The sequence below is a fragment of the Saccostrea echinata genome, unplaced genomic scaffold (genome assembly GCF_033153115.1).
Source record: "Saccostrea echinata isolate AGI-Se365-2 ecotype Australia unplaced genomic scaffold, CSIRO_AGI_Sech_v1 ptg000002l, whole genome shotgun sequence".
NCBI lineage: Eukaryota > Metazoa > Mollusca > Bivalvia > Ostreida > Ostreidae > Saccostrea > Saccostrea echinata.
In genome coordinates this window covers 24,578,262-24,597,078 of record NW_026889751.1, presented here as the reverse complement: position 1 = coordinate 24,597,078, position 18,817 = coordinate 24,578,262, and the positions used below count along the sequence as shown (strand labels likewise).

The following is an 18,817-nucleotide window of genomic DNA, read 5'->3' as shown; positions in this document are numbered from 1 at the left end:
TTAATGATGGTGGCTCAAAAATTCCGTAGTCAATCGAAGTTTTAAAAACAGGTGCAATAATTCATGAAACGCTATAAATATATTCAGATTTTAACAAATGAAACCTTATAAATTTATTATCAAATATTGAGTATATATCCGGAAGAACTCTGTTATAAATGAAATATTTGGATTCAATATCTTCTGCTAGAAGTCTGTAAATAATTTACTAGTCAGTTTTAAACACGTTACTTGCTGAAATATGCTAGTTGCGTTGACACAGACTGTGCACTGGACTGTGATTATATAATCTCTCCTCTATAAATATACATGTATATGTCACAAATATATAACCGGTACGAAAATTAATAATTTACATATTCCAAGTACATACATTGTATATATATATATATATGAAGATATGAAGAAGGATAACGGCCGAAAGAAATCGAATTTAACAAAATTAATAAACGTCACTAGATCATCTAGTATCCGAAAAGAATATTGCATTTCCATTCTCTTGTATTTATTCTCTGGTATTTCCAATGTCATAGGCCTGTATAGGACCCAGAAGGGAGAACGCAGTCGTGTACCTAAAAATGTTACAGTGTACCAACATGTTTAGTATAGAGTAAAATATAATGCTTATATAATATCGCCCGTCAACAATAATGTCTTTAGCCTCTTTTGTTTTCTTGTCAAAACATTTCTGTTTAGACCCACCCCACCCCCACCCCCGCCCCTAAAGAAATGAAAATTCTTTCTACACAAGCCTCGCCCACCTGCTTTTCCGCGATTTTATTTTTTCAACCTGTCTGCGTTTCCGCGACTACCCTATACTGCTTTTCCGCGATTGAATTTTAATATAAGTTGTATGTTTTCTCCTTTTTTCGATACTTTCTTCTCGCGATTTTTAAATTGTCACGGTAAGTACTTTACATCAAACTGTTGTCGATATTTACCGGATTATCATATATCTCCCTGTAAAGTTCTACTCGATAGTACCACACTGTGATAAAAATTGAATGAATCACATATTACACTGGTCGGTGATGTTTTTAGGTGCCATGGAAATTGTTCATAACGAACCAACTCGTGGTAACAAATATATATTACAAACGATGGATTTACGTATAGAAACGTCAATGTTTTAAATAATGGCGATGTGTCTTACCGATAAAGATAAAATATGCAAGGCCACAATCACAGATTGCCGAGATAGAAACAAAAAGAATACTGACAAAAATCTCAGTAAAGACAAAAAAAAAAAAAGGATGGAAGCCGGTTGATAGCACGGAGAAAAAGTATTTACCTGACTAACGGAAAGGATAAGTGCTAAATTAAATCCCAGAAAAGCAAAAAATATAATCGCGGAAAAGCAATGTAATTTGTCGCGGAAAAGCAGGATTCTTTTCGCGGAAAAGCTGGTTATAAATATTCAAATTAACAGAATTTATATCTACCATAGCTAACCGTATGCTAAGCTGATTCACACACAAATAAATAATAATGTAAAATAAATTTCCACAATATGACAAGCAGATTTTCGGACTGAATAACTGTAAATCATTTCTATTAGACTCTGTATTATTTGTTACTAAACTTATCTTATTTATGGCTATATCGGCAAAATAAAACAAAACTTTGTAAATTATGAAAGTCTTAATCCCACCTGAGGCACAGTCAGCGGTGGGGGGGGGGGGGGGGTGCACTAACCACTAAAATAAAAAAAAAAAGATCCGATTCAAAAAAAAAAAAAATTAAAATATATATTGACTTCTTGAATATAGTCAAGTATTATATGTACAGTGGACCTTCAGATATCCGGACACCAGATATCCGGACGCTTCAGTTTCCGGACGATTTTTAATGGGAACGAAATTTTTAACGTTATTTTGTCTCGTTTAACCGGAATTCCGCGTTCCGTATCCGGACGGTCCTTTTTCACCACAAAATGAATTCTTACGTTATATTTTGATTCATTTATCCGGACGATAATTTTTTAACTGGTCTGTCAAGTCTGCTCAAATTTCTTGATCTGGGTGTTAATTGTTGTAAAAACACTGGTCTGGCTGTTTGTTTTTAAAGATGATCACCTGCCAACTGTTATCAATGGCTTGCGGCAAGGTTAATTGTAGGTCGATAGGTACGCACAGAATCTCGCTTCTCTAACATGGCTTTGATACATATTAATTAAGGAAAATAATTTTATAAGTGTAGAATAATTTTTTCGTAGTCGGCAAATATATTTCTTTTACTGTTAGAATACAGTCGTAACATGGTTTTATGTATTTATATACATGACATCGGAGTTTTTTTTTATGCACAGTATTTTGTGCGCGAAACGCATTCTATGATTTGATGACATTTAAAAATCACTTTCAAAATTACACAATCGTTAATACGATCTAGCTTTGGATGATTACGATTAGCGTTCGTATACATATGCAGATTATGTCACATTTAGCATTGATGGGCGTTCATATTAAATAAGGCTCTACCGACATTACCGTACCGACATGGTAGTACTAGGAGAAGTTGATTCATTAGACACTGGGAAGTAGAAATAATTAATCTGACCATATAAACATGTTTTTTTCCCAATGACACATGTACTTTTTATTTATTTAAACAAGTATTGAGTAGTACTAACTTATGTAAAAGTATTTAAACAATAAAACATATTGATGAAACGCAACATTCTTCACTATTGAAATGGTATGAAAGGCCATATAACTAAAATCAAGGCAATTCAGGTATCCGGACGCTTCACATATCCGGACAAATTGACTGGGAACCAAAGCGTCCGGATAAATGAGGCTCCACTGTAATTGATAAACACTTATGAAATTAAATTCAAGGCATTTACATGTCTTGTGTATCGAAGCAAAACCGGGCGATTTCATATAAATTTTTGCATATATTTATACCCAGAAGGGTTCAAGGTAAATATTTGACACCAGGTGAGAGAGCAGTTCAGGTATGTTGACGTTGAATACACACGGGCTAAGATGTCATGTAGGGGTAGGGGGTTGGGTCTTGACCTGACAAGAAGACAGTGTACTGATTAGGCAGGTACATATACATGTAGGTGTCAGTTCTTTAAGTACTGGAGCGCTTCCGTCTGTCAGTGTACAGTATATACTCAGTTCATTTCCACGCCGAAATAGGTAAGATGTATACTGATTTTTTTTTCGATTTTCTAAAGGCAATAGTAAGTAAAAATGGTTAAACATCTACATTATAATATATAATTATGGTGAATGAATAGAACATGCTCATGCATTATAAATTGTAGTTTATTTTTTAGTTAGACACATAAGAGAAATAAATAAATAAAAAAAAATAAATATGAACTACATGTACATACTTGCACGTACAGACAAAATTTGTGTGTAAATGTTATCAAGATCATGCATTACACTGTATATGCCTTTATGAATCATTTGGAAACAATCCTTTAGATAATTGATTGTGCATACATTTAAAATAGAGGCATAAAACTTTACTAGTAACTACATGTACATGTGTGTTACCAAATGATGCTTTTCAAATATTAATAAAAAAGTGCTTCTCCTAGTGTTTCTGAAAAAATGAATAACTTGTTATTGATTAATTCCATTATTGATGAAAAAGATAGGCCTTATATAGATGCTGATATGTTTTCAATTTATTTCTTTTAGCTCACATACCTACTGTTTTATGTTTCTATAATTATCAAAAGAAAGTTAATAATGGTCTACCTTTTGGTGACTCTGACTATTTAAAGAAATTCTAATATTTCTATTTTTGATAAATAGTATTTCTTACAAGTCGACAATCTGAATTAAAAAAAGAAAAAAACGATTGACTTGTAGACAGATTATTTTATGTGCTAAATAGATTTAACTTTCGATTTACGCTCTCTGCTTGGTTACGGTCGGTACTTGACGATTTTTGTTATTTATTTATGTATATATTTATTTATTTAGAATTTATTTATTTATTTCTTTAAATTTATATACCAGAGAATCAGCTAAGTTATTAATTTCTCTCTCTCTCTCTCTCTCTTCAACAATTAAATGGATCGTAAATAAAATAACAAAACGAAAAATGAACTCGGGATATCTCGGGTGTTTCTTCTCAAGGTAAAGATAAAAAGCGAGGGTTTCCGAATGCACACGATAAACGCAAAACACCATACACAATAGAACCTGATAAACGATCTTCACGATAAACGCAAAACCTGATAAACGGAAAACACGATAGAAAACGCAAAACCTGATAAACGGAAAACACGATACGATAGGATACGATAGGATACACGCACGATACGACAGGATACACGCACGATACGATAGGATAAACGCACGATAGGACACGATAGAATTGTAAAGAATAACGATGCGGGTACTGTAATTCATGATGTAATTTTAAAGGAATATGACCGTTCACGGTAGCTCATTCGGTAGAATGCTCGCTTCGTGATCAGGAAGTCATGAGTTTGAATCTCGGCTGCGACTGACCTAAGTTGATTTAAAAAAATGGGTAACAACTGTTCCTTCGCCATGTGCTCGGCACTTTGAAGTGAAGGTTGTGGGTCGTTCGGATGAGACCTTAAAAACTGATGCCCCGTGTCACGGCAGATATTGGCACGATAAAGATCCCTAATTGCGCAATGGCCCTGAGTGCCGAGTAAAGGTCAAAATTTGAAGCCCTTCACCAGTATATGGTGTTGTCTCCATATGAGTGAAAAATTCTCGAATGGGAAGTAAAACAACATACAATCACTTGTTACAATAAGTAAAGGTAATTTTACCAGATTTATTAAATTCTTGGGCAAAATAGCTTCAATTATCAGTTAATTTTGTTTAATACTTCTGTGGACCCTTTACAGTATTGTATTATACTCAGGTGACCATTAAGGCCCTTGGGCCTCTTGTGTTAAACAAGCAGTTATTGAACTTCAGTAATTTTTTTTTTTTTTTTTTTTTTTTTTTTTTTTTTTTTGCAAAATGTAAGAGAGTGAGAGTACCACATTTGTATGGACATTTCCCGCTAAATTTTCCAAAATGAGGAATTATTATTTTGCAGGTAAATTGTACACATTTATAAAGGATCTACTAAGTACTTAGATTTTGAATTTTGATGTTTAATGATGGAAATAGCAGTAGTTGAACATTTTCATTTTTATACAAAATATTGGATAAAAGGGACATGCAATGTAATTTTTCCAGAGTACTCCTACATGTGTTGATCAATTACGTGTATCTGTCCCTCAGAAATGTGCATGGTACCTGAATTTTGATTTTTGATCATTAATGAAAGGGATATTAGCTGATGAACTTGGTCAATTTGATGCAAAATTTCAATTACAAAATCCGAAGGTATTTTTTCACTTTGCAGGAGAGATTAAACTTTCATTAGAGATATACATGGTTCTTTGATTTAATTTAAAGATAATTTATGGGGAAAGTAGCGGTTGTTGAGCTTCATCATTTTTGGTGCACAATATTGCTTATTTTGGTACATCGTTTGCCAGGATAAACCCTCCAATAGTTTTCAAAGTAAGGAGTAGGAGTTTGTTCTGCAGGTGAATTGAACATATTAATATAAGATATGTTTAATACATTGAGTATGATTTTTGGTCATTCACAGGGAAAATATTAGATGTTGAGCCTAGTCAATCTTATGCAAAATATTACTTAGAGGGTACTGCTTCCTACAGTTTTTGAGATAGGAATCTTTCATTATGCAAGTTAGTTGCTTACATATGTAAGAGAGCCACCAAGTGTTTGGACTTTGTTTTGTATAATTTATGACGAAATATCTGTTGTTGGTATTCTTGATTTTTATGGCAACCCTTGCATATAGGGTTCATTTTATTTGTCCAGATAGTTCCTACAGTTCTTAAAAGAAGAATCCCCCCCCCCCCCCCAATATTTTTACATCATCGATATTCATGGCACCTTGATTTGGATTTTGGTCATTGCCGAAAAAGATACAAGCTGTTGAACATGTTCAATTTGGTGCAATATATTACTTTAAGGGTCTACCTTTCTGCAGATAATTCCTCTTCAGTTTTCTGCTGAAAGAAATCCCATGAAAGGGAATATGTTTCTAATTGTTCAAGTCAAATGAACATACAGTAGAGATGAAAATGGCTCATGTATTTTGATTTTTGATCATTGACATGAAAGTACCAGTTGCTAAATGAAGCCATTTAATATGTTCTATTGCTTCCAAGAGTTTTCCAGTTAACTCCTTCAACAGTTTTAAAGACATTTTTTTTTTCATTTTGCAGATCAGAAACGTACATCAGAGATGAACCTGATGCTTAGATTTTGATTTTTCATCATCAATAAAGGTACCAGTTGTTAAAATTAGTCATTTGTATGTAAAATATTTCATACTGGGTTCAACTTGTATTAACTTCTTCAACAGTTTTCAAGAAAAGAAGTTTTTGCTTTGCAGATCAATTGTACATGTTTACATCCAGTATGAGCTAAGTAGTTTGATTTAACCTTCTGATCATTAATGGTTAAAAATGCAGTTATGGAACTTCAGTCATTTTTCTGCAAATTATAAGAGAGTATAACATTTGTATGGGTATTCCCTGCTAAATTGTTCAAAATAAGAAATCAATATATTGTGATTGTAGGTATATTATTGTACATATCTGAAGGATCTATTGAGTACTTTGATTTTGAACTTGATGGTGTAAAATAGCTGTGGTTGCACATGTTCATTTTTTATGCACAATATTGTATAAAGAGGAAATCATTTTCCCAGAGTATTCCTACAATTGTGGACACAATATTGTATAAAGAGGAAATCATTTTCCCAGAGTATTCCTACAATTATGGATCAATTATCTATTTCTCAAAAATGTGCATGGTGCATGGAGTTTGATTTTTGATCCTTTATGAGAGGGATATTAAAACTGAACTTGGTCAGTTTGATGCAGAATATTGATTACAAAATCCGAAGGTATTTTTCACTTTGCAGGAGAGGTTAAACTTTCATTATAGATGTACATGATTCTTTGATTTAAGATCATTTATGGGGAAAGTAGCGGTTGTTGAATTTCATCATTTTTGGTGCAAATATTGCTTATATTTTTACATCATTTTCCTGAATAATCCCTCCAATAGTTTTCAAAGTAAGTAGTAGGAGTTTGTTCTGCAGGTGAATTGAACATATTAATATACATGTAAGACATATGTTTAGTACATTGAGTATGATTTTTGGTCATTGACAGGGAAAATACTAGATGTTGAGCCTAGTCAATCTTATGCAAAATATTACAGGATACTGCTTCCTACAGTTTTTAGCTCACCAGAGCTGAAAGCTCAAGTGAGCTTTTCTGATCACCCGTTGTCCGTCGTCCGTTCGTCCGTTCGTCTGTCCATCCGTCTGTAAACTTTTCACATTTTCGACTTCTTCTCAAGAACCACTGGGCCAATTTTAACCAAACTTGGTACAAATCATCCTTGGGTGAAGGAGAGTTTAAATTGTTAAAATGAAGGGCCAAGTCCCCTTCAAAGGGGAGATAATCAAGAATATACAAAAATTGGGTGGGGTCATTAAAAAGTCTTCTTCTCAAGAACCACTGGGCCAGAAAAGCTGAAACTTATGTGGAAGCATCCTGGGGTAGTGTCGATTCTAAATTGTTCAAATCATGACCGCCGGAGGTTGGGCGGGGCCACAATAGGGAATCCAAGTTTTACATTGAAATATATTGGAAAAATCTTTAAAAATCTTCTTCTCAAGAACCACTGGGTCAGAAAAGCTGAAACTTATGTGGAAACATCCTGGTGTAGTGTAGATTCTAAATTGTTCAAATCATGACCCCCGGAGGTTGGGCGGTGCACCCCCACAGTAGGGAATCCAAGTTTTACATTGAAATATATAGGAAAAATCTTTAAAAATCTTCTTCTCAAGAACCACTGGGCCAGAAAAGCTGAAACTTATGTGGAAGCATCCTGGGGTAGTGTAGATTCTAAATTGTTCAAATCATGACCCCCGGGGGTAGGGCGGGGCCACATTAGGGAGTCCAAGTTTTACATTGAAATATATAGGAAAAATCTTTAAAAATCTTCTCAAGAACCACTGGGCCTGAAAAGCTGAAACTTATGTGGAAGCATCCTGGGGTAGTGTAGATTCTAAATTGTTCAAATCATGACACCCGGGGGTAGGGCGGGGCCACAACAGGGAATCCAAATTTTACATTGAAATATATAAGAAAAATCTTTAAAGATCTTCTTCTCAAGAACCACTGGGCCAGAAAAGCTGAAACTTATGTGGAAGCATCCTGGGGTAGTGTAGATTCCAATTGTTCAAATCATGACCCTTGGTGGTAGGGCGGGGCCACAATAAGTACTACCGGTGGGGGGGGGATCAGGTGGAAAACAGCAAGGCCAAAGTTACTCAGGTGAGTTCTGTGGCCCATGGGCCTCTTGTTTAGATAGGAATCTTTCATTATGCAAGTTAGTTGTACATATGTAAGAGAGTCACTAAGTGTTTGGACTTTGTTTTGTATCATTTATGACAAAATATCTGTTGTTGGTATTCTTGATTTTTATGGCAACCCTTGCATATAGGGTTCATTTTATTTCTCCATATAGTTCCTACAGTTCTTAAAAGAGAATTTTTCCTCTAATATTTTTACATCATCGAAAGCCTGGCACCTTGATTTGGTTGGTTGTCAGTAATCATTGATGGAAAAGATACAAGCTGTTGAACATGTTCAGTTTGGTGCACTATATTATTTAGGGGTACATCATTTCTGCAGATACATGTAACTCCTCCTTCAGTTTTCTGCTGAAAGAAATCCCATGAAAGGGAATATGTTTCTAATTGTTCAAGTCAAATGAACATACAGTAGAGATGAAAATGGCTCATGTATTTTGATTTTTGATCATTGACATGAAAGTACCAGTTGCTAAATGAAGCCATTTAATATGTTCTATTGCTTCCAAGAGTTTTCCAGTTAACTCCTTCAACAGTTTTAAAGACATTTTTTTTTTATTTTGCAGATCAGAAACGTACATGAGAGATGAACATGATGCTTAGATTTTGATTTTTCATCATCAATAAAGGTACCAGTTGTTAAAATTAGTCATTTGTATGTAAAATATTTCATACTGGGTTCAACTTGTATTAACTTCTTCAACAGTTTTCAAGAAAAGAAGTTTTTGCTTTGCAGATCAATTGTACATGTTTACATCCAGTATGAGCTAAGTAGTTTGATTTAACCTTCTGATCATTAATGGTTAAAAATGCAGTTATGGAACTTCAGTCATTTTTCTGCAAATTATAAGAGAGTATAACATTTGTATGGGTATTCCCTGCTAAATTGTTCAAAATAAGAAATCAATATATTGTAATTGTAGGTATATTGTACATATCTGAAGGATCTATTGAGTACTTTGATTTTGAACTTGATGGTGTAAAATAGCTGTGGTTGCACATGTTCATTTTTTATGCACAATATTGTATAAAGAGGAAATCATTTTCCCAGAGTATTCCTACAATTGTGGACACAATATTGTATAAAGAGGAAATCATTTTCCCAGAGTATTCCTACAATTATGGATCAATTATCTATTTCTCAAAAATGTGCATGGTGCATGGAGTTTGATTTTTGATCCTTTATGAGAGGGATATTAAAACTGAACTTGGTCAGTTTGATGCAGAATATTGATTACAAAATCCGAAGGTATTTTTCACTTTGCAGGAGAGGTTAAACTTTCATTATAGATGTACATGATTCTTTGATTTAAGATCATTTATGGGGAAAGTAGCGGTTGTTGAATTTCATCATTTTTGGTGCAAATATTGCTTATATTTTTACATCATTTTCCTGAATAATCCCTCCAATAGTTTTCAAAGTAAGTAGTAGGAGTTTGTTCTGCAGGTGAATTGAACATATTAATATACATGTAAGACATATGTTTAGTACATTGAGTATGATTTTTGGTCATTGACAGGGAAAATACTAGATGTTGAGCCTAGTCAATCTTATGCAAAATATTATAGGATACTGCTTCCTACAGTTTTTAGCTCACCAGAGCTGAAAGCTCAAGTGAGCTTTTCTGATCACCCGTTGTCCGTCGTCCGTTCGTCTGTCCATCCGTCTGTAAACTTTTCACATTTTCGACTTCTTCTCAAGAACCACTGGGCCAATTTTAACCAAACTTGGTACAAATCATCCTTGGGTGAAGGAGAGTTTAAATTGTTAAAATGAAGGGCCAAGTCCCCTTCAAAGGGGAGATAATCAAGAATATACAAAAATTGGGTGGGGTCATTAAAAAGTCTTCTTCTCAAGAACCACTGGGCCAGAAAAGCTGAAACTTATGTGGAAGCATCCTGGGGTAGTGTCGATTCTAAATTGTTCAAATCATGACCGCCGGAGGTTGGGCGGGGCCACAATAGGGAATCCAAGTTTTACATTGAAATATATTGGAAAAATCTTTAAAAATCTTCTTCTCAAGAACCACTGGGTCAGAAAAGCTGAAACTTATGTGGAAACATCCTGGTGTAGTGTAGATTCTAAATTGTTCAAATCATGACCCCCGGAGGTTGGGCGGTGCACCCCCACAGTAGGGAATCCAAGTTTTACATTGAAATATATAGGAAAAATCTTTAAAAATCTTCTTCTCAAGAACCACTGGGCCAGAAAAGCTGAAACTTATGTGGAAGCATCCTGGTGTAGTGTAGATTCTAAATTGTTCAAATCATGACACCCGGGGGTAGGGCGGGGCCACAACAGGGAATCCAAGTTTTACATTGAAATATATAGGAAAAATCTTTAAAAATCTTCTTCGCAAGAACCACTGGGCCAGAAAAGCTGAAACTTATGTGGAAGCATCCTGGGATAGTGTAGATTCCAATTGTTCAAATCATGACCCTTGGTGGTAGGGCGGGGCCACAATAAGTACTACCGGGGGGGGGGGGAGGAGAAATCAGGTGGAAAACAGCAAGGCCAAAGTTACTCAGGTGAGTTCTGTGGCCCATGGGCCTCTTGTTTAGATAGGAATCTTTCATTATGCAAGTTAGTTGTACATATGTAAGAGAGTCACTAAGTGTTTGGACTTTGTTTTGTATCATTTATGACAAAATATCTGTTGTTGGTATTCTTGATTTTTATGGCAACCCTTGCATATAGGGTTCATTTTATTTCTCCATATAGTTCCTACAGTTCTTAAAAGAGAATTTTTCCTCTAATATTTTTACATCATCGAAAGCCTGGCACCTTGATTTGGTTGGTTGTCAGTAATCATTGATGGAAAAGATACAAGCTGTTGAACATGTTCAGTTTGGTGCACTATATTATTTAGGGGTACATCATTTCTGCAGATACATGTAACTCCTCCTTCAGTTTTCTGCTGAAAGAAATCCCATGAAAGGGAATATGTTTCTAATTGTTCAAGTCAAATGAACATACAGTAGAGATGAAAATGGCTCATGTATTTTGATTTTTGATCATTGACATGAAAGTACCAGTTGCTAAATGAAGTCATTTAATATGTTCTATTGCTTCCAAGAGTTTTCCAGTTAACTCCTGCAAGAGTTTTAAAGACATTTTTTTTTTCATTTTGCAGATCAGAAACGTACATCAGAGATGAACCTGATGCTTAGATTTTGATTTTTCATCATCTATAAAGGTACCAGTTGTTAAAATTAGTCATTTGTATGTAAAATATTTCATACTGGGTTCAACTTGTATTAACTTCTTCAACAGTTTTCAAGAAAAGAAGTTTTTGCTTTGCAGATCAATTGTACATGTTTACATCCAGTATGAGCTAAGTAGTTTGATTTAACCTTCTGATCATTAATGGTTAAAAATGCAGTTATGGAACTTCAGTCATTTTTCTGCAAATTATAAGAGAGTATAACATTTGTATGGGTATTCCCTGCTAAATTGTTCAAAATAAGAAATCAATATATTGTAATTGTAGGTATATTGTACATATCTGAAGGATCTATTGAGTACTTTGATTTTGAACTTGATGGTGGAAAATAGCTGTGGTTGCACATGTTCATTTTTATGCACAATATTGTATAAAGAGGAAATCATTTTCCCAAAGTATTCCGACAATTGTGGATCAATTATCTATCCTCAGAAATGTGCATGGTACCTGGATTTTGATTTTGATCATTTATGAGAGGGATATTAAATGCTGAACTTGGTCAATTTAATGCACAATATCGATTACAAAATCCGAAGGTATTTTTCACTTTGCAGGAGAGATTAAACTTTCATTAGAGATGTACATGGTTGTCTGATTTTGATTTAAGATCATTTATGGGGAAAGTAGCGGGTGTTGAATTTCATCATTTTTTGGTGCAAAATATTGTTTATTTATATACATCATTTTCCTGGATAATCCATCCAATAGTTTTCAAAGTAAGTAGTAGGAGTTTGTTCTGCAGGTGAATTGAACATATTAATATACATGTAAGACATATGTTTAGTACATTGAGTATGATTTTTGGTCATTGACAGGGAAAATACTAGATGTTGAGCCTAGTCAATCTTATGCAAAATATTACTTACAGGGTACTGCTTCCTACAGTTGTTGAGAAAGGGAATTTTCATTTTGCAAGTCAGTTGTACATATGTAAGAGAGTCAGTAAGTGTTTGGACTTTGTTTTGTATCATTTATAACAAAATATCTGTTGTTGGGACCTCGGTTTATACGGTCTCGTCCGAAGGACCCTTCTCCACGTCCCACAGTGGGATTCGAACCCATTACAAAAGGATCAGCTCCTTACTTCGCGACTCTAAAGCAGACGCTCTAACCACTGCGTCATGCGGGCGATTATTTGAAAAGGAAGATATGTTTCTAAATATTCAAGTGAAGTGAACATACAGTAGAGATGAACGTGGTTCCTGGATTTTGATTTTTTTTATCATTGATATGAAAATACTAGTTGCTGAATTTAGTCATTTAATGTGTTATATTGGTAACAAGGATTTTTCAAATAACTCTTTCAACAGTTCTAAAGATACAATTTTTTTTTTCATTTTGCAGATCAAAGAAATGTACATCAGAGATGAACATGACGCTTAGATTTTTTGTGCATTTAGGCAACACCCATCAGCCACACAATTCTCAATTTATAGGACCCGAAACAGTGCTGCGACTTTTTTTTATTTCTATTTCATTCTGACATTGTTTTGAATGAGTAATTAATTATTGACTGTATTATTATGACAGCAAAGTGTTTCGGCGGTTTGATATCGTATTGGTGTATTAAAAATCAAAATCACGGCCCCGCCTTCCTCAAGGATCCAACCGTAATTTCTATTGTGGCAAATAGCTTTTGTAAGCAAATCACTAATACTTTTATGTTTAGCATATGCAAATCATTGGTTTTGTTTGAAAGATTTCTTTGCATGTTTCATCTTTTAAAACTAATGACCAGTATTTTTAATAATTTGGATTTCAGCCCTTTGATTCTTGGGTCACACTTTGTAATTAGAACAATAGGTATTTCCTTTGTTTTCTTGGTTTTATGTAACGTTATGACTGTTTTCAGCTAAGGATTCATTAATAATTGTGTCAATCTCAGTTCTCTTGTACCGCTTATTCTCTGTTTAAAAGGTGTGATCTGAACTCCAGAAGTTCGTTGTGCAATATTTCCTTGTCACGTGTATTGTGTACATATCTTATACATTCCCCCTTAATAAAGCCTTTCAAAACTGATTTAGGGTGAGCGCTGTGGCGGTGCAAATATTGGAATGTGTTTGTTGGTTTAATATATGACTTAACATCAAGAATATGAAATTCCTTGAAACGGTTTCCTTTGTATACATATGTGTCCAAAAATGGTAGTGATGCTTCAGATATTTCATAGGTAAATTTCAATAAAGGATGACATTCATTTGTTATTTCAAAAAAGCGAATAATTTCGTTTTCCGAGCCATCGTAAATCATAAATCCGTCATCACGGAATCGCCCATGGAAGCAAATTTTGTGTTTGTATTCATAGTTGTTTACTACCATTTCAGTTATTTGATATACTCTTAGGTCCGATATTTCTGGACTACTTGGGCTTCCCATTGGATACCCGATTGTTTGTTTGTAATATTTGCCATTAAATTCAAATAACGTGTTTTCGAGAATGCACTCTAGTGAAAACATCGAAGCCCCCTGTCCCAGGGTCTGAATTTTGAGGGTAGGGTACTACGGGTCAGTTTCCACTTCTGTGAAAAAATGGTGATGGTACTGTCTCTAATTTCCTTGATATAGCCCTCCAGTTTTTAGGCCTACTATATAATACTATATAAATAAAAATCGGGCTCGGGGACATCGAAGTCCCCTGTCCCGGTGTCTGAAATTTTGGGGGTAGGGTATTACGGGTCAGTTACCACTTCTGTGATAAAATGGTGATGGTACCGTTTCAAGTTACCGAGATATAGCCCTCCAGTTTTTAGGCCTACTATATAATACTATATCAATAAACATCGGGCTCGGGGACTTCGAAGTATGATGTGCCGGGGTCTGAAATTTTGAGGGTAGGATACTACGGGTCAGTTACCACTTCTGTGATAAAATGGTGATGGTACCATCTCTAGTTTCCGAGATATAGCCTTCCAGATTTTAGGCCTACTATATAATACTATATGAATAAACATCGGGCGCGGGGATATCGAAGATCCCCTGTTCCAGGGTCTGAAATTTTGAGGGTAGGGTACTACGCGTCAGTTACCATTTCTGTGAGAAAATTATGATGGTGTCATCTCTAGTTTCCGAGATATAGCCCTCCAAGTTTCAGACCTACTATATAATACTATATTAATAAACGTTGGACCTGGGGACATCGAAGTCCCGTCTCCCGGGCTTAGGAAATTTTGAGGGTAGGGTACTACGGGTCATTTACCACTTCTGGGAAAAAAAATGGTTATAGTACCATCTCTAGTTTCCGAGATATAGCCCTCCAGGTTTCAGGCCTACTATATAATAGTATATGAATAAACATCGGGCTCAGAGACATCGAAGTTCCCTGTCCCGGGGTCTGAAATTTTGAGGGTAGGGTACTACGGGTCATTTACCACTTTTGGGAAAAAATAGTGCAGGAACCATCTCTAGTTTCCGAGATATAGCCCTCCAGGTTTCAGACCTACTATACAAAACGATATGAATAAACATCGGGCTCAGAGACATAGAAGTCCCCTGTCCCGGGGTCTGAATTTTTGAGGGTAGGGAACTATGGGTCATTTACCACTTCTGTGAAAAAATGGGGATGGTACCGTCTCTAGTTTACGTGATATAGCCCTCCGGGTTTCGGGCTCACTATATAATACTATATGAATAAACATCGGGCTCAGAGACATCTAAGTCCCCTGTCCCGGGGTCTGAAATTTTGAGGGTAGGGTACTACGCGTCAGTTACCATTTCTGTGAGAAACTTATGATGGTATCATCTCTAGTTTCCGAGATATAGCACTCGAGGTTTAGACCTACTATATAATACTGTATTAATAAACATTGGACCTAGGGACATCGAAGACTCCTTCCCAGGCTCTGAAATTTTGAGGGTAGGGTACTACGGGTCATTTACAACTTCTGTGCAAAAATATGATGGTACCATCTTTATAGTTTCCGAGATATAGCCCTCCAGGTTTCAGGCCTACTATATAATAGTATATGAATAAACATCGGGCTTAGAGACATCGAAGTCCCCTGTCCCGGGGTCTGAAATTTTGAGGGTAGAATACTACGGGTCATTTACCACTTCTGTGAAAAATGGAGATGGTACCATCTCTAGTTTCCGAGATATAGCCCTCCAGGTTTCTGGCCTACTATATGAATAAAGATCGGGCTCAGAGACATCGAAGTTCCCTCTCCCTGGCTTAGGAAATTTTGAGGGTAGGGTACTACGGGTCATTTACCACTTCTGGGAAAAAATGGTTATTGTACCATCTCTAGTTTCCGAGATATAGCCCTCCAACTTTCAGACCTACTATATAATACTATATGAATAAACATCGGGCTCAGAGACATAGAAGTTTCCTGTTCCGGGGTCTGAAATTTTGAGGGTAGGGTACTACCTATCATTTACCACTTCTGTGATAAAATGGTGATGGTACCATCTCTAGTTTCCGAGATATAGTCCTCCAGGTTTCAGACCTACTATATAATACTCTATGAATAAACATCGGGCTCAGAGACATTGTAGTCCCCTGTCCCGGGCTTAGGAAATATTGAGGGTAGGGTACTACGGGTCGTTTACCACTTCTGGGAAAAAAAAATACTATCATCTGTAGTTTCCGAGATATAGCCCTCCAAGTATCAGACCTACTACATAATACTATATGAATAAACATCGGGCTCGGGGACTTCGAAGTCCCCTGTCCCGGGGTCTCAAAATTTCAGGGTAGGGATATACGTGTCATTTACCACTTCTGTGAAGAAATGGTGATGATACCATCTCTAGTATCCGAGATATAGCCCTCCAGGTTTCAGTCCTACTATATAATACTCTATGAATAAACATCGGGCTCATAGACATTGAAGTTCCCTGTCCCGGGGTCTGAAATCTTCAGGGTAGGGTACTACGGGTCATTTACCACTTCTGTGAAAAAATAGGGATGGTACCATCTCTAGTTTCCGAGGTTTAGCCCTCCAGGTTTCAGACCTACTATATAATACTATATGAATAAATATCGGGCTCAGGGACAACGTAGTCCCCTGTCCCGGGCTCTGAAAATTTTGAAGGAAGGGTACTACGGGTCATTTACCACTTCTGTGATAAAATGGTGATGGTACCATCTCTAGTATCCGAGATATAGTACTCCATGTTTCAGACCTACTATATAATACTCTATGAATAAACATCGGGCTCAGAGACATCGAATTCCCCTGTCCAGGGCTTAGGAAATTTTGAGGGTAGGGTACTACGGGTCATTTACCACTTCTGGGAAAAAATGGTGATGGTACCTTCTCTACTTTCCGAGATATAGCCCTCCAGGTTTCAGGCCTACTATATAACACTATATGAATAAACATCGGGCTCATAGACATCGAAGTGCCCTGTCCCGGAGTCTGAAATTTTGAAGGTAGGGTACTACGGGTCATTTACCACTTCTGTGAGAAAATGGTGATGGTACCATCTCTAGTTTCCGTGATGTAGCCCTCCAGGTTTAAGGCCCACTATATAATACTATATGAATAAAGATCGGGCTCAGAGACATCGAAGTCCCCTGTTCCGGGGTCTGAAATTTTGAGGGTAGGGTACTACGGGTCATTTACCACTTCTGTGAAAAAATGGTGATGTTACCATCTCTAGTTTCCCAGATATAGCCCTCCAGGTTTCAGGCCTACTATATAATACTATATGAATAAACATCGGGCTCAGAGACATCGAAGTTCTTTGTCCCGGGGTCTGATATTTTGAGGGTAGGGAACTACGGGTCATTTACCACTTCTGTGAGAAAATGGTGATGGTACCGTCTCTAGTTTCCGTGATATAGCCCTCCGGGTTTCAGGCTCACTATATAATACTATATGAATAAACATCGGGCTCAGAGACATCGAAGTTCCCTGTCCCGGGGTCTGAAATTTTGAGGGTAGGGTACTACGGGTCATTTACCACTTTTGGGAAAAAATAGTGCTGGTACCATCTCTAGTTTCCGAGATATAGCCTTCCGGGTTTCAGACCTACTATATAAAACGATATGAATAAACATCGGGCTCAGAGACATAGAAGTCCCCTGTCCCGGGGTCTGAATTTTTGAGGGTAGGGAACTATGGGTCATTTACTACTTCTGTGAAAAAATGGGGATGGTACCGTCTCTAGTTTCCGTGATATAGCCCTCCGGGTTTCAGGCTCACTATATAATACTATATGAATAAACATCGGGCTCAGAGACATCGAAGTCCCCTGTCCCGGGGTCTGAAATTTTGAGGGTAGGGTATTACGGGTCATTTACCACTTCTGTGATGAAATGGTGATGGTACCATCTGTAGTTTCCGAGATATAGCCCTCCAGGTTTCAGGCCTACTATATAATACTATATGAATAAAGATCGGGCTCGGGGATATCGAAGGTCCCCTGTCCCAGGGTCTGAAATTTTGAGGGTAGGGTACTAAGCGTCAGTTACCATTTCTGTGTGAAAATTATGATGGTATCATCTCTAGTTTCCGAGATATAGCACTCGAGGTTTAGACCTACTATATAATACTATGTTAATAAACATTGGACCTAGGGACATCGAAGACTCTGTCCCAGGGTCTGAAATTTTGAGGGTAGGGTACTACTGGTCAGTTACCACTTCTGTGCAAAAATGTGATGGTACCATCTTTATAGTTTCCGAGATATAGCCCTCCAGGTTTCTGGCCTACTATATAATACTATATGAATAAACATCGGGCTCAGAGACATCGAAGTCCCTTGTGCCGGGGTCTGAAGTTTTGAGGGTAGAGTACTACGGGTCATTTACCACTTCTGTGGAAAAAATGGTGCTGGTACCATCTCTAGTTTCCGAGAAATAGCCCTCCAGGTTTCAGGCCTACTATATAATACTTTATGAATAAAGATCGGGCTCAGAGACATCGAAGTTCCCTCTCCCGGGCTTAGGAAATTTTGAGGGTAGGGTACTACGGGTCATTTACCACTTCTGGGAAAAAATGGTTATAGTACCATCTCTAGTTTCCGAGATATAGCCCTCCAGGTTTCTGGCCTACTATATAATACTATATGAATAAACATCGGGCTCAGAGACATCGAAGTCCCTTGTGCCGGGGTCTGAAGTTTTGAGGGTAGAGTACTACGGGTCATTTACCACTTCTGTGGAAAAAATGGTGCTGGTACCATCTCTAGTTTCCGAGAAATAGCCCTCCAGGTTT

At 36.6% G+C, this 18,817-nt stretch overlaps 1 protein-coding gene and 1 long non-coding RNA gene across 5 annotated transcripts in view; one reads left to right on the top strand and one right to left on the bottom strand.

The window, feature by feature from the left end:
* LOC133175281 (uncharacterized) overlaps positions 1-13,851 on the top strand; it is a 62,774-nt gene extending 48,923 nt beyond the window's left edge. For 3 of the 4 annotated variants that reach the window (XR_009719261.1, XR_009719264.1, XR_009719263.1), the window contains 4 exons: positions 6,263-6,325; positions 8,997-9,059; positions 11,565-11,627; positions 12,999-13,851. This is a non-coding gene — a long non-coding RNA (uncharacterized LOC133175281). Of the gene's footprint in view, positions 1-4,980; positions 5,053-6,262; positions 6,326-8,996; positions 9,060-11,564; positions 11,628-12,998 lie in introns of all 4 variants that reach the window. The other variant, XR_009719262.1, reaches the window with a different exon arrangement.
* LOC133175270 (O-methyltransferase MdmC-like) overlaps positions 1-18,817 on the bottom strand; it is a 186,866-nt gene that overhangs the window by 114,311 nt on the left and 53,738 nt on the right. The gene's annotated exons all lie outside the window — the stretch shown is intronic.